Source organism: Helianthus annuus, chromosome 9 (assembly GCF_002127325.2).
Source record: "Helianthus annuus cultivar XRQ/B chromosome 9, HanXRQr2.0-SUNRISE, whole genome shotgun sequence".
NCBI lineage: Eukaryota > Viridiplantae > Streptophyta > Magnoliopsida > Asterales > Asteraceae > Helianthus > Helianthus annuus.
Window position 1 is genome coordinate 165,271,958 of NC_035441.2, and position 14,217 is coordinate 165,286,174.

The window sequence follows — 14,217 nt, forward strand, 5'->3', positions numbered from 1 at the left end:
GCTACATGGCTGAAAATACAAGAGATATTTGTCAATAACAAACAAGCCAGAGCCGTCACTCTTGAAACCAAGTTCACCAACACCACACTAAATTCATGTGCTTCGTTCGATGATTACTGTCAAACGTTGAAGGATCTCGCCGAACAATTAAAAGACGTTGATCAACCAGTCTCCGATAATCGTCTTGTCATTCAAATGGTACGCGGTTTGCCGATTGAATATGACACCATTGCTGCAATTATTAACCAAAACAAACCCTCGTGGGATGTCGCTCGCAGTATGATTGAGGATGAACAAAGCCGTGTCTTAGCCCGATCTTCCACCACTAAAGATACGGTTCTGGTGCATTCTATGTGACGCTCACTTTTTCACATTCAAATAGATTAAAAATAACATACTAATTTTTTTGACAAAATTTTGGCATGACCCGTTCGTACTATAAACATTTCCCCTGCTTTTAACAAACATCACTCAAATAAACTTCTACGACACTTTTTCAAAAGAAATAAAAGTAGTGACCATACAAGACCTAATACAAGGGTTATGTCCGAACTACCCAAAAAGGTTTTAAAATTCAAACTACTTACGAACATCCTAAAACATAAAATTTACATTTACATTACAAACATTATTTGACCCATTTCAAAAGATAACTTTAACCGGAAGCGCATATATGGATGATGTGGTGTGTTCGAATCCGAGCTCGCCATTCTAAGCATGAGATTTACCTACATCCATAACATAAACTTGCATATTAGTTCGGATAAAGCATTATTACTAATACATTTTTTTTATTTAGCTTTTTACCGCATTATTTGACCCTTTACCGAGTCACTTCATCTTTACATCATCTTTCATACTACAATTCCGCTTTAACGAATATCATGCCATTTAACTTCTATCACCATAAAATCATCATATTTCATCCGTCCCGTTCTCACGGATCATGCATATTTTTACTTTCTTGTTTATTATTCTCCACTAGTTTGACTTACAAAAGTCAACATCTAGTTACCTTAACTTCATAACAAATTCATCCTATTTGACCCGTTTAACTACGGGTTTAACACATCATCCAGAATAACATCATTTTCATACTTTAGACCCATTTGCACGGGTCGTCGACATACTTTTTCTCCTTTTTCTACTATCAATTCGTAATAAGACATTTTTTTTTACTAATGATTCCCACATAAAACATCAAATAATTATTTACAAGAGAACTAACATAAAATTCTACTTTCTACATAAGCGAAGTTCATAAGAACTTACCGTGATCTTGTGAAGCTTGCGACTTCAAGTGACTCTTACCTTCTTCCTTCTTCGTGCCTATACATTATAACTTCATGCTTTTAGCTTTCATAAACATATCTTCACATATGCATCTTTGATTTATTCATCATGACTTAACATAATTACCCATATATCCATTTTCATTTACATCATCATTAAATCAAGAATTCATGTCAAACTTCAACTAAATCATTCTTAGGCATTTCATCGAACACATGGCGTGCATACAATCTATAAAACATGAAGTACAAGTATTCAAAGCATGGTTCTACTAATTCATTCTTAGATTATCGAGATCAACCAAAATTTCATACAACAATCATTCCAAATCAGTTTCAACTATCATTTATTCACTAATAACAATTCTCACACTAAGCCATTACAATAATTTGCACATAATTCATTCATGTTCTTCACTATCTTCCTAATTCAAGTGAGTTTATGCTTCAAATCGTTTGATTAACTAAACTCAAGCAAATTTCTTGTTCTATTGTGTAAATCCTAACTCACAACTACACAATTATTCACATTACTACAAGATTGGGTTGAAACCCACTTTCTACAAATCATCAAAATAGAAATTTCGACTTACCATTCGTTGAACAAGCTTAGATAACTCGAGTTTTGGGTTCATGCATTTGTTTAGGCTCTTAAACTCCTTCTGATTTTGAGAATTTTAGGAACTAGGGTTTCTCCTTGGTTCCTTTTTTGCTCCTGGCGATCCACAGAACACACAAAAATGTGTGTTTTGTGTTTTTCTTTTTAATTAATAACTTTCATCATTTCATCCTTTTTTTTACAAGTTTAACCCCTCTAATTATAAATTTTTGTTTATTGTCACATATCTTTCCTTCTTGTTGAATTACTAACATATGCATTTAACTTAGTTAATATAACATAACTAGACATTTAGGTAACATAATAAATTGCATATTTTTGGGGTGTTACAAGTCTACCCCCCTTAAAGAAGGTTTCGTCCCCGAAACCTGAATACATACATTCTGACGAGTTTATCTATATCCCTTCGCGATTACATACCTCGAACTTCGTTAACATGCTTTCATTCGATCATCCCTCGTGATGAATCGGTCATTACTACTCTAAACCTGTCTAATACATTTGGTAATTCAATCTTGTATGAATCAAATCGATCCTATTACATTATTTCATGATTATCATTCAATTGTTCAAGCTGATTTCTTAAAACTTATCTATCAGATTATTCATTCCCTCATACCTCTAACATCTACTTAGGGGAAATAATTATCATAATATGCATACTTGTTCATTCCTATTCATTCATATTAATTCACAAATCAAACATCATTCAATGGTTTCTAACTCTTTAGTTTCTAGATACTCCCCATCCTTCCAAGGCCAATATCAAGCAAAATTTCTTTCATATCATTTGCTTGATAGTTCTTTTCATACTTTTCTTGCAATACCTTCGTATAATCTTTACCCGAGACTAATATTTCTTCCACTGATAATCTATTATAACTGCATGGTTAACCATAATGTATACATTATACAAATCGTGTACATACTATCCTGCTCTAACCTCTTTACCGTCTATCCTAGGTTACAAGGGCCAACATAAGTCTTTAATCACGCTATCAATATAATCGTGTAATCAATACTTACATTTGAGCAACTCATGTTACACTCGAAGTGTCGTACTCAACTATACTTGTCATCACATTCCATAACCGTCATACATACGTCATTCCTTCTAGCAATTGTAATACCAATGCAATTACCCAACATTGTACCTCAAAGGGTTAATTCTTATCAACCTAGGTTCCGCTACATATGAGATTATAAGCTTATTACATGTGTAACTCCATTTCACGTATGAGTTACATAAAGCTTGGCACAACCGTTCATTCGACAATTGAGATTACACTCTACCACGTAGGGTTGTTTTATAATACGAACCAAGAATCATGCGTATAAAAACTTTAACTCTCGAACATTTCTTTAGAGGTTTATCTTCTAATAATTCCTCAGCCATGATAGGGAACTCGACAGAGGGTGAGATTTATTCAAATATCCATTCAAATATTCATCATATTTTACATTCCACTCAACCCCTCTTTATGTAACATTCCTCCTCTAACAGTTACGTATTCTTATATTTTCATTCTAGCTTCTTTCGACTTTAACCTTTCACATTTTCCATACAGTTCTTTCTAATTCTTCTAAATTTGGCATACTAAGTGTGTATCCCGCTTTCTTAACAATTCCTCACTTTTCTTTTCTTTCTACTACTCATTTTCCGATATGCGGATCGACTCTTACTATCTTTCCATCATGACATTTCAAGACATCTAATAATCTTACTCTACAATAAACGAAAATTTAGAGCCGTCATTATTTCCTATATTGATATGAAGATTATAATTTACTTACTAGCATTATGAGTCATTTACTTCTGCCTTCCAAGTTACTAACCATACATTGTTCCTTCACTATGTTGTTTGAATCAATAATGCCCACCATGAGCCTACTACTTGATTCCTTTATTATTAACATCATCATTCTTCCTAGTCACCCCCTAATGTGACATAAAAACTTTGACTACTAATGTATGTGTGTGTGTATATATATACATATACTGGCCTCAAACATTTAGTAACTCTGTTACAATTAGTTGCTTATTAATCCATTCCTACAGTATGTACTAATTCGCTCATTTGTACTTCCTTATTGATTTTAGACATACTTGTTATCACTTTACCATTTCTTACAAAATTTCTATCCTCGTCGGTATTTAAATCATCCATCTAGGTCTTAGCCCATTATTCATTTTAGTCCTCATAGGTCGATCATCACATGCTTAATACGTAACGTGTTCGGAGCATACTTCTTTCATCATAATCTTATTACCTCAACATCTTTCTATGTATATATATATAATTACTTACACCATCATATGTTACCACATTTGTCATATGTTTTACTCTTACTCGTATATCCCGTTTAGGTCTACGACGATTAACTATTAACATATCTTTACTCATATTCCCACAACCAATGGCAACATATCTCACATACGTTCACATACACATCACACATATATATATATATATATATTATGTGTTCTTTTTAGTCCTACATTATGCTTGACCAACCAGGCTATCTGTGCCATTTACTTGTTATGTTTGTACTCGTCTTTAGTTAGGTGGAGAAAAAAGCATCTCCTCCTTTGCTTTCATACTTTCCTTCCCACCTAACGACTCTAAATTTCATCCGTCTACGACCCTTCCTTAAGGCTCTATCTATGCTTACCACATAAGTATATTTCCTTAAAATTTTAATTCTACTAACATTTACTTTTTGTTATCGTTTGTGTTTCCTTCGTCCGTCATCTACAATTAAGCATTTTCTACATTCATTACTTCATATACTTTCCATGTCATCTCAAGTTACATTGATGCCTTCATAATCACATTTCAATAACTTTCATTCCACTTGTACATTATCATCAACATCGGTCATGATAAGCCACATCACACATGCCTTTCGTTCAAAGGGGAATAGAATCCCTCATCCTTCTTACTTACTTTCTCTCATCACCCGCTGCTCGGAACATATTTTATTAACAATTTCTTCGTTTTCATCAGCCATCTACTATATCATTCGAGATCATTGTTAAATTTTATTCTTCGTTCATGTTCATTCCATTCTATCATTAATTAATATTAATTTTTTTTTATACTTTCCTTCCTCTCATGCTAGGTGTTAACGGTCCTTTATAACTAAACTACCTATCTCTCATTATAGGGTTGACAAACTCAACTAGAACTTCATTCACAACCTTTCAATCATATACGTTCTTACTTCTAAACATTTCAACATGACCCGGTTGACATTTAGGGGATCCTAATATCATAGGTTGCATTTTCAGAAACTTAACGAAACTTTTGGATTTGCCTTAAGAAATATTCTACCACATAGTTTATGAAATATGTTAATATGCCTAACATATTTCAATGACTTTCATTCTCTTCTTACTTATTAGACATTCGTTAATTTTATATATAACTTTTCACTTCATTATATGTTACTTCATGCCATCATGCTTAAGTCTTATTGACCTTTATCGTTTTTAATTATGGTTATCATGCTTTTATTTCATAATTCCGGGTGTTAATAGCCAATTAGTGACCATACCGCATTCCTTTCATCATCCTCGGTGTTAACGGCTACTTCGTGCCCACACCGCATACTATTCATCATTCTTGGTGTTAACGGTCACTTTGTGACCTCACCGCATACCATTCATCATTCCTGGTGTTAACGGTCACTTCGTGACCTCACCGCATACCATTCATCATTCATTTCTCTATCATTCATGCATTATTTTGCTTTCAATAATTCATTTCCGCAGGTCATAAAACCATACTATCCTTCATTACAAACATTCTAGACATGTTATTCGAAACATACATTCATTCTTACACTTACTTCATATTCATTCGTTCTTTAACTAATAGCCTTCATGTTATTCAACTTATATTCATGGTTTATAAACACTTAGGGGCTTTTTCTAAGTTTAACGAAGGTCCGGAGCTGAATTGGAGGCCACGAAATAACAAAGAAAACAAATCAGCAAAAGTGAACCGGGAAGGGGCGTCGCCGACGGCACTGGGCCGCGTCGCCGACGCACCCTAGAATGTTGCATCGTTGTACTTTGCGCGTAGACAGGAAATTAGGCCGTCGGGACTCCCAGGTGCGTCGCCGACGCCATAGGGGGCCGTCGCCGACGGGTCTTCTAACCTGCAAACGCTGATTTCTCTTATTTTTTACCCACATACTTCATTCCCATGCCCCGGTATGACCCGAAAAGGTTCCTTGACGTTCCGAAACCTCCCGCAACATCCCGTAATGTTACAACCCAGGTTATTCTATTGAGTTAACTATAAACCCCTTCCCATTTCTAACCATAAGCATAATCAATATTTACAATTTACTTACTTGCATAGCGCTTCGGAACGAACACACCTTCATACGAGCTTTCGGTTTGAGTTCAAGCATTTTAACTCTAATACTTGAATCCCTCAAACCTCGGCTCTGATACCAACTTGTGACGCTCACTTTTTCACATTCAAATAGATTAAAAATAACATACTAATTTTTTTGACAAAATTTTGGCATGACCCGTTCGTACTATAAACATTTCCCCTGCTTTTAACAAACATCACTCAAATAAACTTCTACGACACTTTTTCAAAAGAAATAAAAGTAGTGACCATACAAGACCTAATACAAGGGTTATGTCCGAACTACCCAAAAAGGTTTTAAAATGCAAACTACTTACGAACATCCTAAAACATAAAATTTACATTTACATTACAAACATTATTTGACCCATTTCAAAAGATAACTTTAACCGGAAGCGCATATATGGACGATGTGGTGTGTTCGAATCCGAGCTCGCCATTCTAAGCATGAGATTTACCTACATCCATAACACAAACTTGCATATTAGTTCGGATAAAGCATTATTACTAATACATTTTTTTTATTTAGCTTTTTACCGCATTATTTGACCCTTTACCGAGTCACTTCATCTTTACATCATCTTTCATACTACAATTCCGCTTTAACGAATATCATGCCATTTAACTTCTATCACCATAAAATCATCATATTTCATCCGTCCCGTTCTCACGGATCATGCATATTTTTACTTTCTTGTTTATTATTCTCCACTAGTTTGACTTACAAAAGTCAACATCTAGTTACCTTAACTTCATAACAAATTCATCCTATTTGACCCGTTTAACTACGGGTTTAACACATCATCCAGAATAACATCATTTTCATACTTTAGACCCATTTGCACGGGTCGTCGACATACTTTTTCTCCTTTTTCTACTATCAATTCGTAATAAGACATTTTTTTTACTAATGATTCCCACATAAAACATCAAATAATTATTTACAAGAGAACTAACATAAAATTCTACTTTCTACATAAGCGAAGTTCATAAGAACTTACCGTGATCTTGTGAAGCTTGCGACTTCAAGTGACTCTTACCTTCTTCCTTCTTCGTGCCTATACATTATAACTTCATGCTTTTAGCTTTCATAAACATATCTTCACATATGCATCTTTGATTTATTCATCATGACTTAACATAATTACCCATATATCCATTTTCATTTACATCATCATTAAATCAAGAACTCATGTCAAACTTCAACTAAATCATTCTTAGGCATTTCATCGAACACATGGCGTGCATACAATCTATAAAACATGAAGTACAAGTATTCAAAGCATGGTTCTACTAATTCATTCTTAGATTATCAAGATCAACCAAAATTTCATACAACAATCATTCCAAATCGGTTTCAACTATCATTTATTCACTAATAACAATTCTCACACTAAGCCATTACAATAATTTGCACATAATTCATTCATGTTCTTCACTATCTTCCTAATTTAAGTGGGTTTATGGTTCAAATCGTTTGATTAACTAAACTCAAGCAAATTTCTTGTTCTATTATGTAAATCCTAACTCACAACTACACAATTATTCACATTACTACAAGATTGGGTTGAAACCCACTTTCTACAAATCATCAAAATAGAAATTTCGACTTACCATTCGTTGAACAAGCTTAGATAACTCGAGTTTTGGGTTCATGCATTTGTTTAGGCTCTTAAACTCCTTCTGATTTTGAGAATTTTAGGAACTAGGGTTTCTCCTTGGTTCCTTTTTTGCTCCTGGCGATCCACAGAACACACAAAAATGTGTGTTTTGTGTTTTTCTTTTTAATTAATAACTTTCATCCTTTCATCCTTTTTTTTACAAGTTTAACCCCTCTAATTATAAATTTTTGTTTATTGTCACATATCTTTCCTTCTTGTTGAATTACTAACATATGCATTTAACTTAGTTAATATAACATAACTAGACATTTAGGTAACATAATAAATTGCATATTTTTGGGGTGTTACATTCTACAAACCCCGCCTCGTCTGATTTGAACCGATCACCTTATCCAAATGGTTACCGGGGTCGTAATTATGACCCCGCAAAAGTTGCTCGTGGCCGGGGTGCTAACTCTCGCGGTGGAAGACAAGGGGGATCCAACAGAAGTTATTCTTCATCAACGGCGGCTCGTACCTCGGGTCCGTACACCTACCAAACAGCCCCACAACATCCATCCTCTCAATTTACCCAACAACCCTCCTTTACGCCCCAACCTACATCCGGCCCACCTCCTACTTGCCATCATCCTTTACCACATTTTCCTCAAGCCCATTGGACCCCACCCCCAACCTCGTACCCTTCTCAGCCTCAACATTTTTCACCACAGCCCACACCATCTTATCCACATCAGGACTTGGCCCACCAGCCACCTCCAGGCTTCTCTTCGCAGCCCAATAACGCACTGTGTCCTACGGATATTGGTCTGGCCCTTTCAAACTTGGCTGGTAATTCTCCAGATCCTCAATGGAATATGGATTCCGGGGCGTCATCTCATATCACTGCTGATTTAGGTACAATTTTAACTCCCTCGTTATTACCTCAAAGTCCTATATTTGTCGGTAATGGTCAACGTTTATCCGTTACGTGTTCCGGTAATGGCTTTTACACCCTACCCAACAAAACCTACAAACTTAACAACATTGTCCACTCACCCAATGTAATCAAAAACCTGTTATCTGTTCGTAAATTTACTATTGATAACCAAGTTTCCACTGAGTTTGATCCTTTTGGTTTTTCTTTGAAGGACCTCAAGGATGGACGCCTCCTTTCCCGCCACAATAGCAGTGGAGACCTCTACCCGTTCACAAAGCCGGAGTTTGCTTTACTTTCATCCACAGCACCTCAACCGTGGCATGCTCGTCTAGGTCATCCCGGATCGAATGTGCTACAACACCTTCAACGAACTTCTAGTATTTCATGCAATAAAACTGTTGAATTTTCTGTTTGTTCGTCTTGTCAATTGTTAAACAGTAAACGTTTACCTTTTGTTGATTATGTTTCTCGTACATTTAAACCTTTTGACATTATTCATTGTGATTTGTGGACTTCGCCAATTGTGAGCAATTCGGGTTACAAATATTACATGGTTTTAGTTGATAACTTCACCAATTATGTTTGGGTATACCCTCTAAAATTCAAATCTGACACATTTTCCACTTTCACAAAATTCCACAAATTAATTCTAACTCAGTTCCATTTACCCATTAAAACCTTTCAGTGTGATTTAGGGGGTGAGTTTGATAACAACAATTTCAAAACCTTTGCGGATCAAAATGGCCTTATTTTTCGGTTTTCATGCCCTCAAACATCTCAACAAAATGGGCGCTCCGAACGAATGCTTCGTCGCCTAAATGATGTTATTCGTGCCCTATTGATCCATGCTCACCTTCCTCCACAATTTTGGGTTGAGGCTCTCCACACGACTGCCTATTTACATAACATTTTACCCACCTCTCGTCTTAATTTCAACACACCCGCTTCCGCCCTTTATTTCCGAAACCCCACCTATAATCACATCCGAATTTTTGGATGCGCATGCTACCCAAATATGTCTGCTACTCAAGCACACAAACTTTCGCCTAGATCGGCCCGGTGTGTCTTTCTTGGTTACCCATCCGACTTCCGGGGTTACCGGTGCTATGATCCAATTACTGGTCATGTACATCTATCTCGTCACGTTGTTTTTGATGAGAACACCTACCCTTTTCTAGATATTTCATCATCTCATTCCTACAAATTCCTTGATGATCCCAATCCCATTCCTACCCATTTTTTTAACCCCTCGTTCCCTACTAACCCTCCTAATAATTCCAACCATATTTCTACCACCCATCCTATTATACCAACCCATAATAATCACCCTACCTCTACTGTCCAACAAAATTCTCCTTCACATATTTCAATATCTCCACCCACCACCCCACACGTTGACAGCCATACCACCCCCACCCATGCCGTGCATAATACCTCCACCCCTCCTATCCAACAGCCCACACATAACGAACCCACACATAACGAGCATCCCATGCAAACTCGATCCAAAACTGGTATTTCCAAACCCAATCCCCGATACAACCTAGCCGCTACATCCAACATATCTCCCGTACCAAACTCACACACAAAAGCCTTATCGGACCCTAATTGGCTACGCGCCATGAACGATGAATTTAGTGCTTTGCAGAATAATAACACTTGGGAGTTAGTTCCGAAGCCTTTGGACAGTCCGGTCATCCGTTCGATGTGGTTATTTCGACACAAGTTTAACGCAAACGGATCTTTGGAATGATACAAAGCGCGGCTTGTTTGTAATGGTAAATCCCAAACTGTTGGAGTCGACTGTATGGAAACTTTCAGCCCCGTGGTCAAACCAGCCACCATCCGGACAGTTCTTTCTTTGGCGGTCTCTCGCTCGTGGCCTATACACCAGTTGGACGTAAAAAATGCCTTTCTCAATGGTCACCTACATGAAACCGTCTACATGCACCAACCGGCTGGGTTTGTTAACCCAAATTTTCCCAATCATGTTTGTTGCCTAAAGAAATTTTTGTACGGGTTGACACAGGCTCCGAGGGCGTGGTATACTCGCTTTTCCACATTCATCAGTACACTTGGGTTTCGACACAGCCTCTGTGACACGTCTCTTTTTATTTACCGCCATGGAGATCACTTAGCGTATATTCTTTTGTACGTGGACGACATTGTCATCACTGCTAGTTCTACATCTCTTCTCAACCGAGTTATCTCCCAACTCTCGAGTGAGTTTGCAATGACGGATTTGGGAACGCTCCACCATTTCCTTGGTATTACCGTTACACGTGATCATAACTCTTTATTTTTGGCACAAACGCAATATGCTAAGGACATTTTACATCGTGAAAATATGACAGCATGTAAACCGTGTCATACTCCTGTCGATACATCCACCAAACTGAGCGCGTTGGACGGCACACCTTTACCGGACGGGTCCCTATATAGGAGTCTAGCCGGGGCTCTTCAGTATCTCACTATTACTCGTCCGGATTTGTCTTATGCGGTGCAGCAAATATGCCTCTTCATGCATGCTCCCCGTGACACACACTTCGCTTTCATGAAACGAGTTTTACGTTACATACATGGTACTATTGATCTTGGCTTGCAGTTTGCATCCTCCCTATCGCATTCCTTAGTCGCCTATTCAGACGCCGACTGGGGTGGGTGCCCGGATACTCGCCGCTCATTTCTCGGTGACAATTTAATATCGTGGTCATCGAAACGTCAACCAACCATATCCCGATCTAGTGCCGAGGCCGAATACAGGGGCGTTGCAAATGCTGTCGCCGAAGCTACATGGATTCGAAATCTTCTTGTCGAGTTGCAGGAACCGCCAGCCAAAGCCACTGTTGTCTTTTGTGACAACATTTCAGTTGTATACTTATCCGGTAATCCTGTCCAACATCAACGCACAAAGCACGTGGAAATCGACATTCACTTTGTTCGGGAGAAAGTCACTCTCGGACACATCCGAGTTCTTCATGTACCGGCACCCGAACAGTATGCCGACATCTTCACCAAGGGGTTACCACGATACCTTTTCGAGACTTTCAGATCCAGCTTGAACGTTCGACCGTACCCACGCTCAAGCTGAGGGGGAATATTAGAGTATTGATTATTGTTTATATTTATTATGAGTTGGTTTTAGAATAGGTCTCGTTAGTTTTGGTTCTCTCCTATCTTTGAGGAGATTTACTTGGAATTCTAGTTTATTTATTCTCTGCAAGGTTTCCTTTTGAATATGAATGGAAAATTATCGTTCATTTCAAATTCCTACACTTAGAACTTTGGCAGAAACTCTTGGTAACAACAAAATTGCTATATGTAAGTATCTCTGGTGATACCTTAAGGCTGGAGGGTGTGGTATAAAACACCTATAGGCTTTATCATGCCACCTCAAAGGCACATCAACGCCACGTCACATAGGGGGCTTTAAGACCCATTCCTTTAACTTGCAGGGTGTGGTATAAAAGCTCCGTCATCATTACCTAATTATTTTTTTTATTTATATATTTTATTTTTTTAAATTAAATGCCAATTTTAACAACTAGAAAATTTAAAAAAAAAAACCTAATTTCATTAAAAAAAGAAAAACGTTACAAAGTCCTAAAAAATGCAAAGTTAAAAAATAAGGTACTAAAAAATAAAAACTACATATATTTCGCCCGAATGTGTGCCTTACGAGCCTCCAAAATGAGATTATATAAAAAAAAGTGTTTTGGTTGTTGGGAAACATTGTGTGATTATATAAAAAAAGTGTAGAGATTTTGTATAAAGATTGAGGTAGAAGAGATGAAAATTATGGAAAAAAAGTGGGGTATTTATAAGTGAAATTTATAAAATTTTAAATTAATTTTTTTTTTAAATTGTTCAATGGTAACTTTGACCAAACACACCTCGATCAAACCAATTTTTCTCCGTTAGCGTGCTAGCGAGACTCCCATGGCGCCCCCTTTAAAACGTGCAGTTTGGCTGGTGGCGCCCCGGGGAGGCTATCGAAGCTGATGTGGCGGGGTGGCGCCATGCCATACCCACCGGCCTAACCGTATAACCATCAACTGAAAAGTTGCGATGGTACAAGAACATAAAAATAGAAGTCATATGGAAATATTGAATTTCATACTTTCAATTTCACAAGTAACTGGTTTAACTATCTGTGACGATACCTTATCCAATTGTTGATTTAAGACTATAGGGAGTGGGGCGTCTCCCCCTACCCAAGCCGCCCCAAGATGCCCAACACACCGCCCCTCATCGCGTTCCCATCGGCGTTCCCCTCCTTGGCGTCTCCCACAGAACGCCCAACCTTTTTCTTTTCCCCAACATCCCTCCTTTCAACCAATGCCACGTGTATATCTTTTATAAAAAAAAAATAGGACATTTTATATCTTTTACATAAAAAAAGACAAGTTGCTCCACTCCCCTTTTTTTGCTCAAAATCCTCTAATATGACGTGGCGCCACGTGTCGGAAGACGCCCTCTCAAAAGAATGCCCCACTCCCTTTAGTCTAATATACCGACAACATACAATCTGAAAGTGATTTAACACGGTTCAGAAAGCGATCTAAATTACAAGAAAATCTTAAAACCTGCAAAAGTACATTTAATCAATAGTTTAAAGAGTTAACTTCCATTTTACTCCCTATAGTTTGATCGTTTTTAACTGTTTTGCCCCAATGATTTAGAAGTGTCATTTTCCTCGCTAATCTTTTCAACTTATCATCATTTCACTCTCTGTCTCAAAGGAAATCCAAAATGTTTGTTAACTGAAAGGGAATTTTGGTAATTTTATGGATAAAAGTCAGGGCATTTAAGTCTTTTCAGCTGAATAAACCTCAAACTTGTTTATTTATACATTTATAAATAGATAATTCTTTTATCTCTTCTTTTATACGCATCTCTCCAACCACTCGTTCCATCATCCACCACCACCCGATCACGATCACTGCCACTAGCTAACAACCACGCGCCGACCACCGCCACCAGCTAACAACCACGTGCCGACCACCGCCATAATTAGCCAACCATCTGAACCCACCCCAAATCGAAACCTGCCTCTAGTGAAACACGCCGGGGAGCCACACCACCATCAGCCACCTCACTCGACACAACCACCGCCATAAGACACCACTCCCACCATTCACCATGTCATCGTTATGCATACCGTTTGGTGTTTCGATTTATACGATTTGATTTGGTGTTTGGATCTGTACGATTGTGGTGCGATTAGGGTGTTCAGATCTGTCGTGCAATTGTTGTGGCGGCTAGTGTGGGTGGTGTAAATTGGTTTAAGACTTATGGTGATGATGTTTGGGTCGATTCATTGTGATATCAGCCACATTGGGGGCGTGTGAGAAGTAAATAGGAGCGATTACATCGCATC

General features: G+C 37.6%; 2 long non-coding RNA genes across 2 annotated transcripts; both read right to left on the minus strand.

The window, feature by feature from the left end:
• Positions 1–492: 492 nt before the first annotated feature.
• LOC110874894 lies at positions 493–2,020 on the minus strand. Its single transcript, XR_002556305.2, has 3 exons — positions 1,886–2,020; positions 1,273–1,329; positions 493–728 (listed from the first exon to the last, which is right to left on the minus strand). It is a non-coding gene; the product is annotated as an uncharacterized LOC110874894 (long non-coding RNA).
• A 4,501-nt stretch (positions 2,021–6,521) lies between these two features.
• On the minus strand, positions 6,522–8,048 carry LOC110874893. The gene is made up of 3 exons (XR_002556304.2): positions 7,914–8,048; positions 7,301–7,357; positions 6,522–6,757 (listed from the first exon to the last, which is right to left on the minus strand). It is a non-coding gene; the product is annotated as an uncharacterized LOC110874893 (long non-coding RNA).
• Between the last annotated feature and the right edge of the window lie 6,169 nt (positions 8,049–14,217).